Source organism: Acomys russatus, chromosome 23 (assembly GCF_903995435.1).
Source record: "Acomys russatus chromosome 23, mAcoRus1.1, whole genome shotgun sequence".
Classification (NCBI taxonomy): Eukaryota; Metazoa; Chordata; class Mammalia; order Rodentia; family Muridae; genus Acomys; species Acomys russatus.
Window position 1 is genome coordinate 54531604 of NC_067159.1, and position 18249 is coordinate 54549852.

Sequence of the window (18249 nt, forward strand, 5' to 3'; positions counted from 1 at the left end):
CATGCCTCAAGGATGTGAACTGTGGAATACTTTTGTCTGATTGTGAGACAGGGTCTGGCTGTGGAGCCCAGGTACTTGCAGCCCCACCCGCTCCATCCCCCTTAGTCCTGGGATTGTACGTTAAGTACTACCAGGCTCAGTGCTAGCAGTTTTCAGTTAAGTGAGAAGCAGTGTTGGAAGAAAGAAATGTGTGTCAATCTCACTTGTGGGACTATTCTGAGATGGGACTCATTAAAGTAAAACTGAGGCCTTGATGTGGGAAAGGATGGATGAGGTCAGTTTGGGGCCAGCCTGTCTCCAAAGCGAACAAGCCAAAAACCAACAAAATCCCCAAGACAAAACCAACCAGCCAACCCACCCACCCAAACGGGATGGAGGTACAGCCCAAAGACAGAATGTTTACACCACACATTGAAGGGCCTGGGTCAGATGATAAGAATCAAATAGACATAACAACCACTGTCTACTGTTTCTGTTTTTCAAGAATAATGTTTATTTTTTGAGGATTTCATGTACAAGTACTGAATTTACACCATCCCACCTTCCTCCTCTATCCAGCTTCTTCCAAGTCCCTTCCCCCCAAACCCATGGGCTCTTAGTTTTAATCAGTATTGTTAAATGCGCGCACACACACACACACACACACACACACACACACACACACACACATTTATAGAGACAACCTTCTGAGTTCACATGTCTAGGATGACCACAGAAGCCGTTAATCACCTGTAGTTCTCAGGGGGTAGGGCCTTGTGAGTTTCCCCAGCCCATGTTGCCATGCCTATTGGTGCAATTTTAGGTAACCATATTGTTGAGATTGGTGAGGCATCCATGTCATATGTGGAAGACACAGTCTTCTATATTCCAGTCCTGGTCCTCTGCCTCCTGCAATCTTTCTGCGCCCTCTCCCACCATGTTCTCTGAGCCTTGGATGAAAGGGCTGTGCTGTACGTGTGTCAATTGGGGCTGAGCACTCTGTGCTTGGCTGTTTTCAGCATTCTGGGCAGTTGTGGCTTCCGTAATGGTCTTCTGCTGCAAAAAGAAGCCCCATAGATGACTGTGAGAGCTACACTTATCAGGCAAAGCCAGATCAGGAGCCACACACGCAGGCCTAGGCCTTTCAGTGTAGAGGTGGCACCAAGGGCCTTGCATCTTATTTCTGGTGCACACCTTTATGAGAATCTGTTTGCCTGTGTGTAAGTCAGGGCTCTGTAAAGACAGGATGACTTCTTAGATGTGGGGTGTATTAGAGTGCCTTACAGCCTGCAGCAGGTAGCCCACCACTGGCTGTCTCATACTGGAGAGGCCAGGACTCTCTGCTAGTTACTCAGTCCACCAGCCTGGATGACTCAGCAGTCTCAGACTGCATCGGAGTCCTAGAGGATTCCCAGAGAGCAGCTGGGCTTCAGCCTGTTCTGGAATCCAGAAGTTGGTTCTAACATGGGAGTGTCCCAGCCGCAGCCTGGGTAGACTTGCCATCGAGAGTGAGGCCAAGCAGGCAACAAGCTTAACATTCTCCTTCCACATCGTTTTATCTGGGTGCCACTCGCAGGCGCTGTCCAGATTTAGGGCGAGTCTTCCTACTTCAAATGACCTGACTAAGAAAACCCCTCACAGGCCTGCCCAGCAGCCTGGGTTTTAGTCGATTCCAGATGGTGTCAAGTTGACAGCCACGATTAATTAGGCGTCATAGTCTGTTATTTGTTTTGGTTGTGGGTTTTTTGTTTTGTTTTGTTTTGTTTTTTTCGTTTTGTTTTGTTTTGTTTGGACAGGGTCTCCTATGTCGTCCTGGCTAGTCTGGAGCTCACTAGGCAGACCTGGCCTTGCCTCTGTTTCTCAAACACTGGGATTACAGGTTTGAGTCACCATACTTGCTTTAAATATCTCAGAGAATCTTAACAGGACTGAGGAACAGAAGACTAGAAGAATTAAATGACTCAGCCAGCCTTACAGAGGGGTAACACCACCCTCCGCGCCCCCAACCTCCCTGGCCCCCGCCATGTCCAGAACTTTGGACACTGGGGCGTCCTTTCTGCTGTGCTGTACTAGACTGGGCATTTAGGCAGTCGGATTGTTTGGGGAGCTGTACTTAGGAACTAGAAAAGAAAAGTGTGAATCAGCAGTACCTTGGTGTGTAAAACCACCTCTACAGTGTAGATTTGAACCTATGGCCAATATGGCCATCCTGCTGCCTCGGCCTCCCGGACACATGTTACTAGGCCCACTTCTGCCACTTTTTAAAGGCCCAGTTTCCTGTATATTTTCATATTAGCCCTAAACTTTAGCTTTTTCTGTGGCTTGGTGGCCTTAGCAGGATACCAACCTGGACCTTGTCAGCACTTGGAAGGGGACAGCTCCAGGGACAAGAAACTTTACCAAGAGGCTTTCCTAACCAGATCGAGAAAAACCTCTTTCTGTAGGAAGTTAAGAAATCACCGATTGGCGAACTTTATTCGCTTTTTTCTAGCAGCCCCAGGGAGCGATGCTGAGACCTCAAAACGAATAGCTTTGAGAAGCAAGGTCACCTGCCAGGGTCTGGTGATAGACTGTGAGAATTCACTTCTTTTTCCTTTCAGTCCTTCCCTCAGAAGGACCAGAAAGCAACTGAGACACCGGCCCATTGCCCAGGTGCAATTCGGGCTGACCATGCTGCAGAGGTCTGCGGAGGAGGACCGCATAGGTCCCATTTAGGTAATGGACAGATCCTGTCTCATTCGGCTGGGGACCCGGTGCTTTTGAAAAACAGGAATGCCGAACTGGGGTTTGCTCCATTAGCCTGCTTTAATCCCGCTGAGTGAATGTTCCTGCTGTTCTCAGCCGCTAACGCCTGACCCTGGATAAGGGAGCCTTCCCAGGGCAGGCGGCACCCGCGGGACAGAGGGCTTGGCGCCTAGGGAGGGGGGCGCATGGGGAGGACGGGCGCGCAACCGAGAGACGCGGGCCGGGGACCCGACGCTGCGACCTCCAAGCAGAGGCGCTGTACAGCAGAGTGGGCCACCGCGGCCACCGCAGCGCGCGCGCGGGGGGCTGGCGGCGGGCAGCAGAGGGGCGGCTGCGCCCGCGCAGCAGAACCGAATAGAGTCGAGAGCGCAGCCTGGCCGCCGCCTGGCACATGCCATCACCGCCACAAAGAGCTCGTTGAGTCCAGGCGGCCAGAGCTCCCGGACTGTGCAGCGGCACAGGAGGCTCTGCGGAGCGGACCCAGGGGGAAGGGACCAGACTGAGGATGGCCCGGAAGAGAAAGCCCCCCAGCAGCCAGGGTGAGTCCCCCCTCGTCCCCACCTCCACATCCATCTCTCGGCAAGCCTTATCACAGCCGAGCTCGGCCAAGTGGCAGGTGGCACCAGGGCAAGAGTTTGCCTTCGGCGAGGGTGGGGTGTGTGTGGGGAGGGGAGCCTCTGCACCCCTGGTGTCTCCCTTCGCCTTGGGGACTCTCGGGGAGGAGTTTGTAGCTGGTTTGGAACCTGAGGACACCTGACGACTCTTGTCACCACACTCCTTCCCTACACCGCGGCTTCGGTATTGGTTATCTGTTGCTTCTTGGCTGGCCCCCCAGGGCAGTGCCTGGAGCGGAGCAGTGGCTTTCTAGGTTGCTGGAGTCGGTCTCCTCTATTTCTACCTTCATCTCCTCCCACCTGTCTCTTTCCCTAATGCCCTGCTTCCTGTCTCTCCATCCCCAGGGGGACAAGTTCTGCATCCATTTTCTCAGCCTTCCCTTGTCTGGCTGCCTCTCTCCCACCCTATCCTATTGTCAAGGGGCCTTGCTACTTCGCTGGATCCCTGCAGGCTGCTGTCTGGGCGGGCAGGGACTCTAGCTGGGCCACCCTCCCTGTTGCTCCTTTGGAAATAGGTTTCCAAAAACTTGGAGAGTTGAGGGGTGGGAAGGATGGCGGGAGGTTGTGGGAGGAGCTTGTTGCTGGGGTAACTTGAGGCACCTCTGCGTGGAACCCGGAAAACCCGCCTCCTGCATGGTGCCCATCAGCGCCTGGGGAACAGGTGCTGCGCTGAGCACGGGCTCAGCAAGGTGGTGACTCAATTGCTGGCTCAGCTAGATCCTTCGCTGCAGCACTGCTGACAGAGGGAGGGCATCAAGCAGTTAAGAAGGGCTGCTTACTCAGACAGGACCCCGAGGGTTGTGGCCCTGAAGAAGTGTTTGAAGTTGGGTTTCAACCCAGTGGACTCCATAGCCCCTGAGACAGAGACGCCTTAAGCATCCTTGGGGTCGTCCAAAAGAGGAGTGTGATCCTGAGAGAGAGAGCTGGGCCTAGGGGGCAATGTGTTGACTCGGTCCACAGCAGTGCCAGGGCCTTCCGCTTGCTTCTTCCTCTCTTCTCACAAGCCTTGCTTCTGGAAGTTTAGAGGAACACAACTTTACTTAGGTGCTCTGTCTGGATTTCTGGATTTTTAACGATTCCACTGGCTTACTGGAAAGGATTAAAAGTCATGATCCTAGATTCTCCAGAGATCCTACTACAAAACACTGTGAGTATTTAGTTGTTGAAACTGCCACCTACGGGCAGCAATTGTACTTAAATGACTTTCTTTAAAAAACACTAGGACTCCTGGACAGTTAGCAGAGGCCTTAAACCTCACCCTCACCCCTCACTGATAGTCTATACAGCCGCCCGCGGTGAAGGAGGAATTTATCCACGCAAGACACTTCTCTCCTTTCACATAGCAGAGAATTTGTCTAACCTCAGATTGACAGGGTGCACGCGCTACACTTTATGAAACCATATGGCACCGCGGAGCCAAACAGAAGGATGGGTTTCAGTGCCGCTGACGTCGCTCTGCTGACAGGAAGGCAGTTCCTACCCACCTCAGTCCTCACTGACTGCAAATGGGCCATGAAAGCGCAGATCCTCGCTTTACAGACCGTGCTGGCTGAGGAAAATCTTACTCTAGGAATGAATCTCCTTGGCCAAGGCTCAGAGAGATGCAAATGAGGCCAAATGAATGACAGTGAAGAAGACAGAGGGATGTGTGGAAAGACAGGCCCCCCTTTCCCCCTCCCCTTTCCTGCTCCTCCCCGCTAAACACCAAGGCGTTTTGGGTTTTGTCTGTCAAAAAGGAATAACCCTTCCTAGAGCAAATTTAGTTTGACAAGGAGATGATTGAAGAACAGGATTAATGGAATTGTGTCAGTTACATGTTAATAACTGATCCAAAACACAAACAATCAAACTTTCCCAGGATACATGGACCACCATGTTTTAAAGACACGGTTTCTTCATAAAGCTTTTCTAAAGGGAGGGGCAGGCTCAAACTCTCTCAGCTCTTGTTTCTCCCCGCTGATGTTGAACTTCTTGTTTTCATTTTAAAATTTGGAACATTTGCTATCTCTTTGACCAAAAGATACATTAAAAATTCTTTGCTTCATGTCAGCTGGACTTCCTTTGGCATCTTGCACACAGGTGGGCTCAAACCTAGAGAGTGGCCATCCATACACTTATGTCAAAGTTATACCTGTCTATATAGCTACTTATCATCTACCTATCATTTTGCTTTTGGAGACAAGGTCTTATTATGTAGCCCAGGCTGGCCTGGAACTCACCTGGTAGCCCAGGTTAGCCCCGAACAATCTTGCTATCTCAGCCTCCCAGCTGTAGAGATTACAGGTCAAGCCATGTCAAGCTTCAGCTTTGTTTTTGAGGGAAGAATTGACACAAGCCCATAGCTGCAGACTTGCTGAAAAAATTTTCTTTTGGGGGTGCAGGCCACTGGGGGTGCACTTTGCTAGATGATGATGCAATATCCCCTTTGCAGGAGCTGTTATTCTGCTTGGCTGCTCTGCCTGTGGGGAGAAACCATGGGTGAGCTTGTGGTAGGTGGGTTGCTCACCGGCTTCTGGAGTCCAAGCAATAGGGATGCCCCGTGTCCATCAGTTGGAAACCAGGCTGAGGGAAATTCATGTGGACAGAAGAGTCAGGCTCTCCCAGGGGGGCACTGGTGCTCGTTTTAAATCTCTCATCCTAAGAACAACCTTTCAAAAAGGCAAACGGACTTTTCAGTGCATCCAGAATCAATAAGTCTTATAAACCCAAGTCAGTTGTGTTGGCTATGTTGGTGTTAATCCTTTCCCACTTTAAGAACAATCAAGACTTGTGTGGTGGCTCGAATCCCAAATTGAACTCTTGGTTCCCGGTTGATGGCATCACTCAAGGAGTGACGGAGCCTTTAGGAGGTGCAGTCTTGCAGGAGAAAGTTCTTTCCAAGGGGTGGGCTTTGAGAGGCTGCATATAGCCTGTCCTCTTCTAGTTTGCAATTGAAGATGTGATGTCTCAGTGTCCTGTGCTGTCTGCCTGTTGCCAACCCTCTCCCTAAGCCCAAACCAAGTCTTTCTTCCTTACGGTGCCTTTGGTCAGGTGTTTTATTACAGCAACAAAAAGAAACTAATGCAACTTACTTCTAAGCCACTGAGGTTCAAAGCTTAGACATAAGCTTGGAATTATCTGTTTACCCAGCTCATATGGACTGGGCTTTGACTTTTTGAGAAGCATTAGGGATATAGCCATGACCATGATAAGCCATAAAGACTCTAACAGGGATAAAAACTTCACATGGTGATGGATAGAAAAGACATCAAGCAAGGCAGTGTACTTTAAAGTGACAGCGAGGTCACTTGTGTTTGTTGGGGGATGATGTGTACATTGGCAAGGAGTGATGAAGAGAGTCTGCATGCCAAGAACTGGAATGCAGCCCTGTGGCTCTGAGGAGGGAGTGAGGCAGTAACTGAGCGGGTTCAAGGACAGAAGGAAGGCCAGTGTGCCTGGGGAGACGTGTGTGAGGCAGAAACAGGCGGAGAGAGCCCAGATCTGCTTTGTTATGAAGGAGAACAAGACTTTAGGTGAAGTGAGAATCCACTGGATATATCCATTTGTTGTTTTTTGTCTACATCGCAGTTCTGCAGAAAGATCCTCGGAAGCCAAACGCAGTGCTGAAGACCTGTAATCCCCCCCCCACCTCAGGAAGCTGAGGGGATGTTACAGTGTCTGTGGGCGGGTTATCGCCTGGGGAGTTCTTTATTGGGGTGTTAAGAGGAAGAGGGGTATTGGTGCTAAGAAATATGCTGTGCTCAGTTCCTTGCCTTGGTTGACAGATTCAAATTACATAACCCTTTCTATCCTGTGCCTGTCCCTTGCCATAGGACATATGGTTCTAGTCATATGCCTGCTTGGCAACACATCGGCATAAGATGGTGAATAGGGGGTCCTCACAGACGATCACTTAGAAGGCATCATCTGCCTGACTGTGCTTATTTATTTGTGTCCTAATGCAGTCCAGGTCAGCTCCCCACCCCTCCACCTTTGATGTTGAGCAGGGGAAGAGAAACATCCCATTGTTTGGAGAGGGGCATGCATGAGACCAATGAGTTCATGGGTGCTAGGTTGGTAACGGTTTGATATGTACATTGCTTGAAGAGGGATATGTGTATGTCACAGTACATGCAGGTGAGGGTCCAATTGACAATTGCCGGAAGCAAGTAGAGTTTCAGCTTTTTGTTTGTTTGTTTTGTTTTGGTTTTTTTTTTTTACTTAATTTATTCAGATTACATCTCAATTGTTATCCCCTCACTTGTATTCTTTTGTTCCCTCCCTCTGTCACCCTATTCCCCTCCCCTAGGTCTGTGACAGAAGGGGACCTCCTCCCCAACCATATGGTCACAGCTTATCAAGTCTCATCTTCATAGTCTGCTTATCCTTTCTCTGAGTGCCACCAGGCTTCCCCAGCAAGGGGAAGTGGTCACATATGGGGCACCAGAGTTCATGTCAGAGTCAGTTTCTGCTCTGCACACAACTGTAGAGAATGTCTTTCCCTTTGGCTAGATCCGAGTAGGGGTTCAATGCTTACTGCATGTATTGTCCTTGCTTGGTGCAGTAGTTTGAGCAGAGCCCCCTGGGTCCAGATCTGCCCGTCATGATGTTTTATTTTTCAAGACAGGGTTTCTCTATGTAACCCTGGCTGTCCTGGAGTCACTTTGTAGACCAGGCTGGCCTCGAACTCATAGCGATCCGCCTGTCTCTACCTGGGATTAAAGGCATGTGCCACCATGCCCGACTGAGTTTCAGGTTTTTAAACTGTTCCCTAACCCCAACTCTGCCTAGGGAGGATTGACACCAATTCGAGACCAAACTGAACTACATAGTGGGTTCCAGTACAGCTTAGATTATAGGATGAGACATTGTCTCAAAGAAAGAAAGAAAGAAAGAAACAAAGAAACAAAGAAAGAAACAAAGAAAGAAAGGAAGGAAGGAAGGTTGTGATTCCAGGGAAGTGGGGGCAGGTTTCCCCACATTAGCCCATGCTAAGTAAGGTGACCCCAAAGACCTCGCTTTTCTTTGTCCTCCTGCTCTTTCCCTTTCTTGTTCTGAGAACTGAACCCATGGTTCCACATGCCGCAAGCAAGTGCTCTATAGTACTGAGCAATGCTCCCGGCCTACCTTGTTTGCTTTTGGTGCACTGAGACTGGGTCTGGCTACATAACCCAGGCTGGCCGTTAGTTCACCGTACAGACCAGTGTGGCTTTGAGTGACATCACCCTGCTTGCTTCAGCCTCCCACAAGCTAGGATTCTATGTGCACTCAGACAGGTCTCACTTTCTTTCTTTCTTTCTTTCTTTTCTTCTTTTTCTTTTTTTCTTCTTTTTCTTTTTCTTTCTTTCTTTCTTTCTTTCTTTCTTTTTTTTTTTTTTTTTTTTTTTTTTTTAAAGAGTGTATTTTCAAGACATGGTCTAAGTACACTTGGAATTCACTATGTACATAAGGCTGGCCTTGACTGCATGGATCTACCTACTTCTGCCTCCCAACTAGTGGGATTAAAGGCTTGTGCCACCACGCCTGGCTCAGACCTCACTGTTCTAACGGTTTACTTAGACTTACTAGTTTCTCTTAGAGTGCATCAAAAACAGCTTCAGTATTTGTAGTTTCATTTTACAGAGAAAAAGAATCAATTAAACATTTTCTTTTTGGTTCTTTTTTTTCAAGCAGGGTTTCGCTGTGTAGCCCTGGCTGTCCTATACTCACATTATAGACCAGGCTGGTCTCACAGAGATCTGCGTGCCTCTGCCTACTGAGTGCTGGGATTAAAGGCATGCACCACTACCACCCAGCCTCAATTAAACATTTTAATTTACTACTTGTAATTTTTTTACAGTGTTTGTGGTGGGGGCGGGGGCAGTTTTCATGCCATGACATATGTGGAAGTCAGAAGACGACTTATGGTAATTGTTTTGATAAGACGGTAAATGTGAGTCAGAGGCATCTAACTTAGCAAGATAAAATTGGCCTCGGAGGCCTTTCTTAGCCATCCAGCGTGTCCCAAGTTGACATTGTAATGGAGATGGTATGATTAGACCAGAAATGCCTCTCAAACTGAGTTAGTCAGAGAAAACAAGCGTAGGAGCAAAGCTTCTGTGGGAGGGTTTGGAATATGACTGCTCAGTAGTGGAATGTGGAAGGCAGCTTGCGTCTCCTAGGCAACAAGAGAAGCCCAAGAAAGGAGAGTAATGCTGGGAGATGCTGGGGGGGCGGTGTGCCTGAAAAACTGCTCAGACACCAGACAGTTCACGATTTTGCCAAGTGCCTACGGGAGCCTGATGTGAGCATGCTGCAGAAGAAATCCTGTCATTCAAGCGAGGAGGGTGGGCAGGGCAGGGCAGCCCGCGCTTTTGGCGCATCTGTTGGCTTCTGCAGCATTTGCTACATGAAAGCGCCCAGGCTTTTAAAAGAGCAGCGATTTCGACTTGTGACTCGATCGTGCCTATAGATCACGGACCTTACATATGCAGAAGGCATGAAATGTGTGAGTGTTAACTCCCATGGGCTGAGTTAGTGGGGGAAGGTTGGCCTTGCACTTCAGGACTCCCCTGGGAAATGCTGAGAAGGGCAGATTGGACTTTCCTGGATGCTCTCTGCATCTTAGGCCCTCCTGATTAGGCAGTGGCCTGATAACTAGGGATGATTGGACAAGGATTGATTATTTTAAAGCCCTTGAGCATCGGCTCTGACCTTCATACTGTTTGTGTTTTTATTAATGAAAAAATAAAGATTTGTCTGAAGTTCCAGGGCTTAGTGTGTGTCCTACCACTGTTTGTCTGTCCTCAAAGAGGCTCTTTGGAAGCTAGTAAGGCTGGAGAATCTCAAACACCATGTCACCAAGAGAGGGGCTGGCCCTTAGTGACACCTGTAACACAATGTGTTTGTGACATCACTTTATTTTCTTACTGGTGAGAGTCGCAGTGTGTTTGTTCGCTGTTGAGTTACTGAGGAACAGCCCAGTGAGAGGTGAGTCAGATGGCCATAGACGGGCAGCCTATGTCTGTAGGAGGCTTGCTGAAGTTTATCATGTGAAAGTACATATTCTATACAAGTCAAGAAACAGAGACATGCACAGGGGTGCATATGTAAAGTTATAGTCAGGCCTCACTATGCATGTATTGAGTACTGAGTATGTATTGACATATTGGTATCAACCCTCAAGAGTCTTGATGTCATTTTGGTATTCATATTTAAGCCATTTAAACATCGTGGTAGCAAGTCATCAAGTGCCTCAGTGTCCTGTGCCAGCCAGTGACAGGCACGTTGGCATTCTCCCACTCTTGATGGAATCTGGGCTGACGTATGTGAGAGGCGGGCGCAGCCAAAGCGGGGTCACTCAGTCCTTCATGGCTGCTTCAGTCTCCCGTGTCCTCGGCCATCAAATGTTCCCCATTTTGGAGAAAGACACTTTCTGTACTGTGAAACTGCATGGCCATCCCCTGTAGAAGCCATTGTGGGAAGGAATGGAGGCCTCCCCTTGAGAGCCAACACCAGTGTGGCATGTGAGCACCATACTGTGGGAAAGCGGTCTCCATCTCAGTTCAGCTTTTTAACACTTGAGTCTCCACTACCGGCTGACTGAATTCAATTCATGAGTATCTCTGACCCGGGGCCACCTGCTCAAACACTGCTTTTGGATTCTAGGATCCTAGAAATGGTGAGGGATAACATGTTTACTATTGACTTAAGCCGCTGAATTTTCTGTTGACTTGCTACATAACGTTAGAGAAAGGTTATGTGTGAAGCTACAGTGTTTTGCATCTCTCTCTTTTGGGAAGCAGGGAACCCTCTTCCTTCACTGGTGTATAAATATTGGGGGAGGCATTGTGTGTGTGAAGGAGATTAAGAAGGCACTGCAATGTAGTGATATTAATGTGCTTATTGGTACTGTGCCTTTAAGGGTCCCCTGCACCTCATCTGCTGCTTATGGGATCCTGAGAAAGGAAGGAAGGAAGTCTTTAATTCACAGTCTTCATTAGCACTCTGCTGGCTTCCAGTCTTAGCTCTCTTTTCTAATTAGCACATTTGCTTAAAGCTGAAATCTCCCTGAGTTCCTTCAGCAGCTGCTTTGTTCCCTTATAGGGGATCTTGCTCCTGAGCCTCAGTGTCTGCTGGTTTAGAAGCTTCTTTGGAAGCAACACCAAGTTTAAAAAACAGAGTAATAGAGAAAACACACAGGCCTACAGCCCACAGCACAGCCTGTATAAACTACAGCAATAGAACAACACACAGGCCTACAGCCCACAGCACAGCCTGTACAAACCACAGCAACAGAACACACAGGCCTACAGCCCACAGCACAGCCTGTATAAACCACAGCACCAGAACATACAACAAGCCTACACCCCTACAGCACAGCCAACCTACACATAATCCCTTACAGTTTAAAATGTCCAATTTTTACCACAAAGTGCATTAAGCATGGGAAGTAGTAATATGTTATAGTCTAACTTGACAGTTCCACAGTGTATCCATATGCCTAAAGATGCCATCATATGTATGTACTTTGTCCATTAAAAACCCTAAAATATGCTAATAAAACCTCTCTGATTTTTTAAGCCACTTCTTTCTATCACGGAAGGCTCCTCTCTCCCATCCTTGCCTGCCCCTTGATGTTTAACTAGGAAACTCAGAGAGCTGGGCGTGGTGACCTTATCTAAATTCCATTACTTAGAAGGCTGAAACAAGCAAACATCCTGACTGTTAGAGGCCAGCCTTGGGTCTGTAGTGAGTTTAAGGCTAGGTGGGCTACATAAGGTTTTTTGGAAGAAAGAAAAAAGAAAAGAAAAGGAAAAGGAAACCAAGAGAGAGGAAAGGAAAAAAAAGAAAGAAAGAAAGAAAGAAAGAAAGGAAAAGAAAAATAGAAAAGAAAAAAAGAAAAACAGCGCTCTCTTCTACCCTTTTATACCAGGGCAAGATATTAGTGTATTTTATTTCACTCAGTAACTTACTTACTTTCTCACGTTAGCTAGTCATTTCCCCTGTGTCCGGCAGAGGACTTTGTAAAGTTTGCCAGCCAGATAGGGGCAATGAATGAGTAATAAGCAGATTGCTGGTATTAAAATAGGAAAGTGCTGTGAGAGCAAAAGAGTACAGGCCAGGCAGGGGAATTTGGATCACGACTGATGAAAGATGTCAGAGAGCCAGCTGGGGATATCAGTAGGGAGGGCAGTGTCGACACAGGGGAAGGGTGATGTGGGAACTGACTCACAGAACAGAGGAGTCAGGTGTCAGTGAGGGACTGTCCCCATTGGGCTGGCCTATGGTTGTCTTAATGAGTTGATTTAGGGAGATCTGTCCCATGGTGGGCAGTGCCAGCCTGTAGGCAGGGTGTTCTGAAAGAGTGATGCAGTCAAGCTGCATACAAGGAAGCAGGCCTCAGCCCTTGCTTGTTCTGCTCTTGACTGTGGCTGTGCTGTGCTGAGCTGCTTCAAGCGCCTGCATTTCTTTGCACACGACAAAAACTTGGACGAGCACTTTAGGTAAATTTTATTTTTTTATTTTTTTTATAGTTCTCATTTTTTTTTAATTTAATTTATTCTTGTTACATCTCAATGTTTATCCCATCCCTTGTATCCTCCCATTCCTTCCCCCCCCCATTTTCCCATTATTCCCCTCCCCTATGACTGTTCCTGAGGGGGATTACCTCCCCCTATATATTCTCATAGGGTATTAAGTCTCTTCTTGGCTACTTGCTGTCCTTCCTCTGAGTGCCACCAGGTCTCCCCCTCCAGGGGACATGGTCAAATGTGAGGCACCAGAATACGTGAGAAAGTCGTATCACACTCTCCACTCAACTGTGGAGAATATTCTGACCATTGGCTAGATCTGGGAAGGGGTTTAAAGTTTACCTCCTGTATTGTCCTTGGCTGGTGCCTTAGTTTGAGCCGGACCCCTGGGCCCAAATCTGCCTATCATATTGTTCTACTTGTAGATTTCTAGGACCCTCTGTATCCTTTTATTTTGCTGTTCTCCCATGAGTCTCTCATTTAGAGTCCCAATAGGATGTCCTCCCCTCTGTCCCAGTTTCCTGGTAAGTGAAGGCTTTCGTGGGACATGCCCCTTGGGCTAGTATGCAGATATAAGTGAGTATATACCATTTGAGTCTTTCTGCTTCTGGGTTAACTCACTCATTATGATCATTTCTAGCTCAATCCATTTATCCACAAATTTCGGGAATTCCTTGTTTTTAATAGCTGAGTAGTATTCCATAGTGTATATGTACCACGGTTTCTTTATCCATTCTTCTACTGAGGGACACTTAGGCTGTTTCCATGTTCTGGCTATTATGAATAAGGCTGCTATCTGACTTGTCTTTCAGCGCTCGGGTCCAAAGACAGAAATATGATTTTTTAAAACTGTTGTTCTATAAACATGTTCTTAAACATTTATTATCATGTTGCCTTATCAAAAATGTTTCAAGTTATCTTAAATTCAGCTGGCGACTTTGTATATTTTGTACCTATAGGAAAAAAGATGAAAAAGTCATAAAGTTGAGAAAGGAAGCTGCTTACTTGTACTTCAGCAGGTTCTGTCCGCCAAGCTGCTTTAAGCTCTTTTTTCTTCATCGTTGCTGCCCTCGGCCTCTCACTCACTGCGTTCGTCTGAGTAGGTATGCCATCGCGTTCTTTCCCAACAGCCATGACACTGATACTCCTGATGTAACGCGGTCGTGAGAGGGCGTTGGTGGCTAAAGCTGGACCATCGTGCTGCTAAACATGCTGATAATAAGTAGGCATGCACAGGGCCATCGTGGCTGATGGAATATAGCGGCCTGGAAGCCGTCGAGAATTATTTTGGGGCCCAGCCCTGCCTTTAGCTACCAAGGTGGTTCTATAGCTCTTCTTCAGACTTTCTAAAAGCTTTCTAGAATAATGGCCATGCTTCCCACATCCTAACTTCGTTTAGTAGTCAGTAGAAACCTCAGAAAGGCAAAAGGAAGGCTGTAGGCTTTACCAGACTACTTCTAAGCTGTTCGCTCCCTTTTTTATAGCCATGGTTAATTGTCACTATGATTCTGAGTTATTGTACCTTAGTCATGATGAAAAGACCAGTTGAGGATTTATGTAAGCTTATGTGGGCTAAGAGAGCTATCTGCGCTGGCTGGAAGGATAAACCATGGTCAAGTATTGGGAACACCTCATGGCATTGTGAGCCTGTAGGAGCACTCATGGACTAAAGAGGCTCTGAGGAAGTGTAACGTGTAATCGCGTGGCTTCTGGAGTGCAGGGGCCACGCTTCCCTCAGCGGTGAGGGGCAGTGAGCTTCTCCCTCCACTGTGTGCTTCTACAAGTTGGAGCCGCACATACCAAGTGGAAGATCGTAGGGAACTGGGGTTGGTGACCAGTGCCCCCACTCCTGCCCCCCCATTCAGGGACCGTTGGGAAGACCACTGGGAGAGGGAAGGTGGCAAGATGAATCCTTGCTGATCCCTGAGGGAGGGGGCTACAATCGGGATGAAAAATGAACAAATTAAAACTAATAAAAGAATTAATTAAAAAAAGGAAACTTCTGAGGATGTGTCAAGTTTGAGGATATTATTTCTTGTGCTAGTTGCTATTTTACCCAAGTCCACACAGCGTGCCAGGTGGAGAAGTTTCCCTGGGGTGTCTGGAGCCAGCAGCTGGCATTCTGTTCCCCACCGTGTGTGGGGCCAGGTTGGAACTGGGCTGCATTTGCAGCTGACAAATGCAAACTAAGCCGTTAACAGCTCTGTGGCTACATGCATTTCATTTAATTTCACGTCAGGCCTTATTTGCAACAAGATGACTTATAAGCAAATAAATATCGGATGAGACTCAATTCCCAGAGGTCACATTAGTGCAAATATTATAAACTTTTGATTTGCAGAGTATTATTTAGACTTGGATATAGTACTGTGTGAACTTACCTTCTATTTCTTTATTCGTTTTGGAGGCTGACATCTAATCTTTGCTCATAAATAATTTTCCATGGAGATGATATTATAGAATGCATCTCATTTATTTGTAGACATTCAGAGGCCTTTAGTCCGTCTTCTTCCTCCCCATCCTCCCCCCTGGCCTCTGATTATTGGATTAAGATACTCACACGACTGGCCTTAAATCTTTACCTTTCTTGCTTGATGAAATTTCCCACTTATCCTTCAGGACTCAGAAAAGCTATCACTTGGCTGTACAACTTCCCCATGTCCAGTCTATTGCTCCCTCCCTTTTAGCTACACAGTTTTCTTCTCTTTGCGTCCATGATTCCTACTCACACCTCAGAGCTCTCAGCTTCTCAGCCGCCCTTCTGGAAAGGAACCAAAACCCGATGGAAATCAGTTGCTGGCTTGGCATTCTAGGATGAGAGCATTGTCCCCTGTTTGAGGCCAGTAAGCCTGTGTTCTGGATCCTGAAGGAGTAGTGCCCATAGGCACTGGGGAAGTGTCAGGTTTCTATTTTACTTTAAGAATGCATCTATTTTCTTTCTTTTTAAAGAACTTTCTTTGTGATAAACACTTGGTATTCTGGAGTTTTCCGTGCAAGTCTACTGCACTTTCCTATCGCTGTGATAAAACACCATGACTAAGGCACTGTATGGAAGGAGAGTTTATTTGGGGCTCATGGTTACAAATGGGTGAGTCCACCATGGTGAGGCAGCATGGTAGCAAGCAGCCAGGGGCAGGCATGGCGCCTGGAACAGCAGCTGACGGCTCACACCTGAAACCACAAACAGGAAGCCGAGAGCACACCCTCAAAGCACCTCCCCCCGTGAAAACATGTCCTCTAGCAAACTACTTGATCTTTCCCATCTCGTTCCACCAACTGGGGACCAAGTACCCAGAATCCGAGCCTATGGAACCACTACATGTACTAACATGACTGTGTAAATGTCTATGTTGTAGACCCAGCAGCATCTGAGTCTGAAAGTAAAGTGAACAGGAAAGTTAGATGTACAATCATAACTTGAATTCTAAGGAACAAACGAACAAAAGCCATGCTGGATCCTTTCCACAGATAAGTGGCTTTCAAGCTTTGTCTTCAGAGTGTCACTCATTTTTCTCTCCTGTCCTGGTGATTCACTCTTGGTGCACCATCTCTCCCGTCCTGGTGATTCACCACACTGATGGTGCACTGTCTCTCCCATCCTGGTGATTCACTGGTAGGACAGCTACACGCACGCCTAAAATTAAACTATCAGCTTCTTGAAATTAGGAACCATGAAAGCTTTCTCTTGGTGCCACATATGTAGAAAAGTGTTTAATAATTGTTTGATGAATATATAAAAGAGTTTAAAGATACAGTGTTTTCAAAATTATGCAAGGGCATGGAAGACAACACCAGGGCACCCACATAAACAGTGCCAGGCGTAGCCAGGGCACCTGTAGTCCCAGCCCTGGGAAGAGGACACAGGAGGACCCTGGGGCTTGCTGGGTGGCCAGTCTAGCAGAATCAGAACTGAAAGAGCACTGAGTTCAATTTAAAATCCTGTCTCAATGAAAATACAGTGGACAACAACTAAGAAGAAAACAATGTTGACCTCTACAAGCATGCACACTGCACACACACACACACACACACACACACACACACACACACGTTCCTAGTATAGTCACACACACACACACACTAAAGTTGATACAAGTTGGCCTCCAACTAGCTCATCACAAAAGTTGGTGTTAGCTGGTTACCACCTTTCCAGGAGTCTGACTGCAGAGATGTGACCTCCCCTTCATCCTGGAGGAAGGGGTCAATTACAGTGAGCAACTTCATGCCACCAGACAGAACAAAACTAACCTCCTGCCATCTAAATTAGAGCATGCTGACATTCTCCGTGTGCTCTGGCTACTTTATGTTTCAAAATTTCTATTTAATAATTTCATACTATACTGGTAAGAGAGTTCCAGGGAAACAAAAGCAACAGGAAACAGATCGTTAGACAGATTTATTTTCATCATATGGGATCGACTGACGTGACTGTGGGGGCTGAGAAATCCCACGATTGGCTCTTTGCAAGTGGAGGGCCAGGAGACCTGGCGCTGCGGGTCCTGATGCTGCACCCTGAGTAGCCAAGGGCAGTGAGGTGGTGAATGCCTGGTGCCCCAGTCGTTCTTGAGGCTGAGGCAGGAGTTGCTCATGATCACTTAAGCCAGGAGCTCCTGCTGTGTTGGCCAACATAGTAACAACTTTACATCCTAAGCTCTAAGCATTCAGGCAGGAAGCTCATCGCTCTCACCTGCAGTCATCCTCCCAGGTACCAGGTGATGTTTAGCTGGGCAGTGGTGTTAGTTAGCAGTGCACCCTGCTGCCCGGGTAAGTGGACTGGGAAAACAAATCAGTGCATATACTAATGCTTCTGCTATGTTTCTCCAAGTGTCACCTTGGAGACAAAATGTCCTCATCAGCACTGCCCGGGGCCTTGTTAGACAGCTGGGGAGATGGCTCAGTGGGTAAGAGCGTGCACTGCACAGCATGAGGACCTGAGTTCAGATCCTCAGCACTCACATAAAAAAGTAGGGTGTGGCTAGGAACCCAGAGCTGTGAGAGTGGAGGTAAGAGGATCAGTGGACAGCCAATCTAGCCAAAAACCTGTGAGCTCCGGCTTCAGGGAGAGAGCTTGTCTCCAGGGAATAAAGTGGGTGGTGACTAAGCAAGGTGCTCAATGTCCTTCTCTGACCTCTGCTTACATGTGCACATAGATGTATATACCTCGCTATACACAGGTGCACACACATGTGCACACACACACCAAACACATGTACACATGCACACACCACTCACATACACATATGCACACACATCCACATACATGCACACACACACACCTATATGCATACATGCCATACAAAAACACATGTGCACACACATGCACACATATCATGCACATGCATACATGCACACACGCTTACATGCACACACGCCATACACATACCCACACACATGCACAGGCACCATACACATGCATACCA

General features: G+C 47.5%; 1 long non-coding RNA gene across 2 annotated transcripts in view; it reads left to right on the top strand.

Moving 5' to 3' along the window:
* Window positions 1-3067: 3067 nt before the first annotated feature.
* LOC127206598 (uncharacterized) overlaps window positions 3068-18249 on the top strand; it is a 212730-nt gene continuing 197548 nt past the window's right edge. For both annotated transcript variants that reach the window (XR_007832801.1, XR_007832802.1), the window contains exon 1: window positions 3068-3263. This is a non-coding gene — a long non-coding RNA (uncharacterized LOC127206598). The remainder of the gene's footprint in view (window positions 3264-18249) is intronic.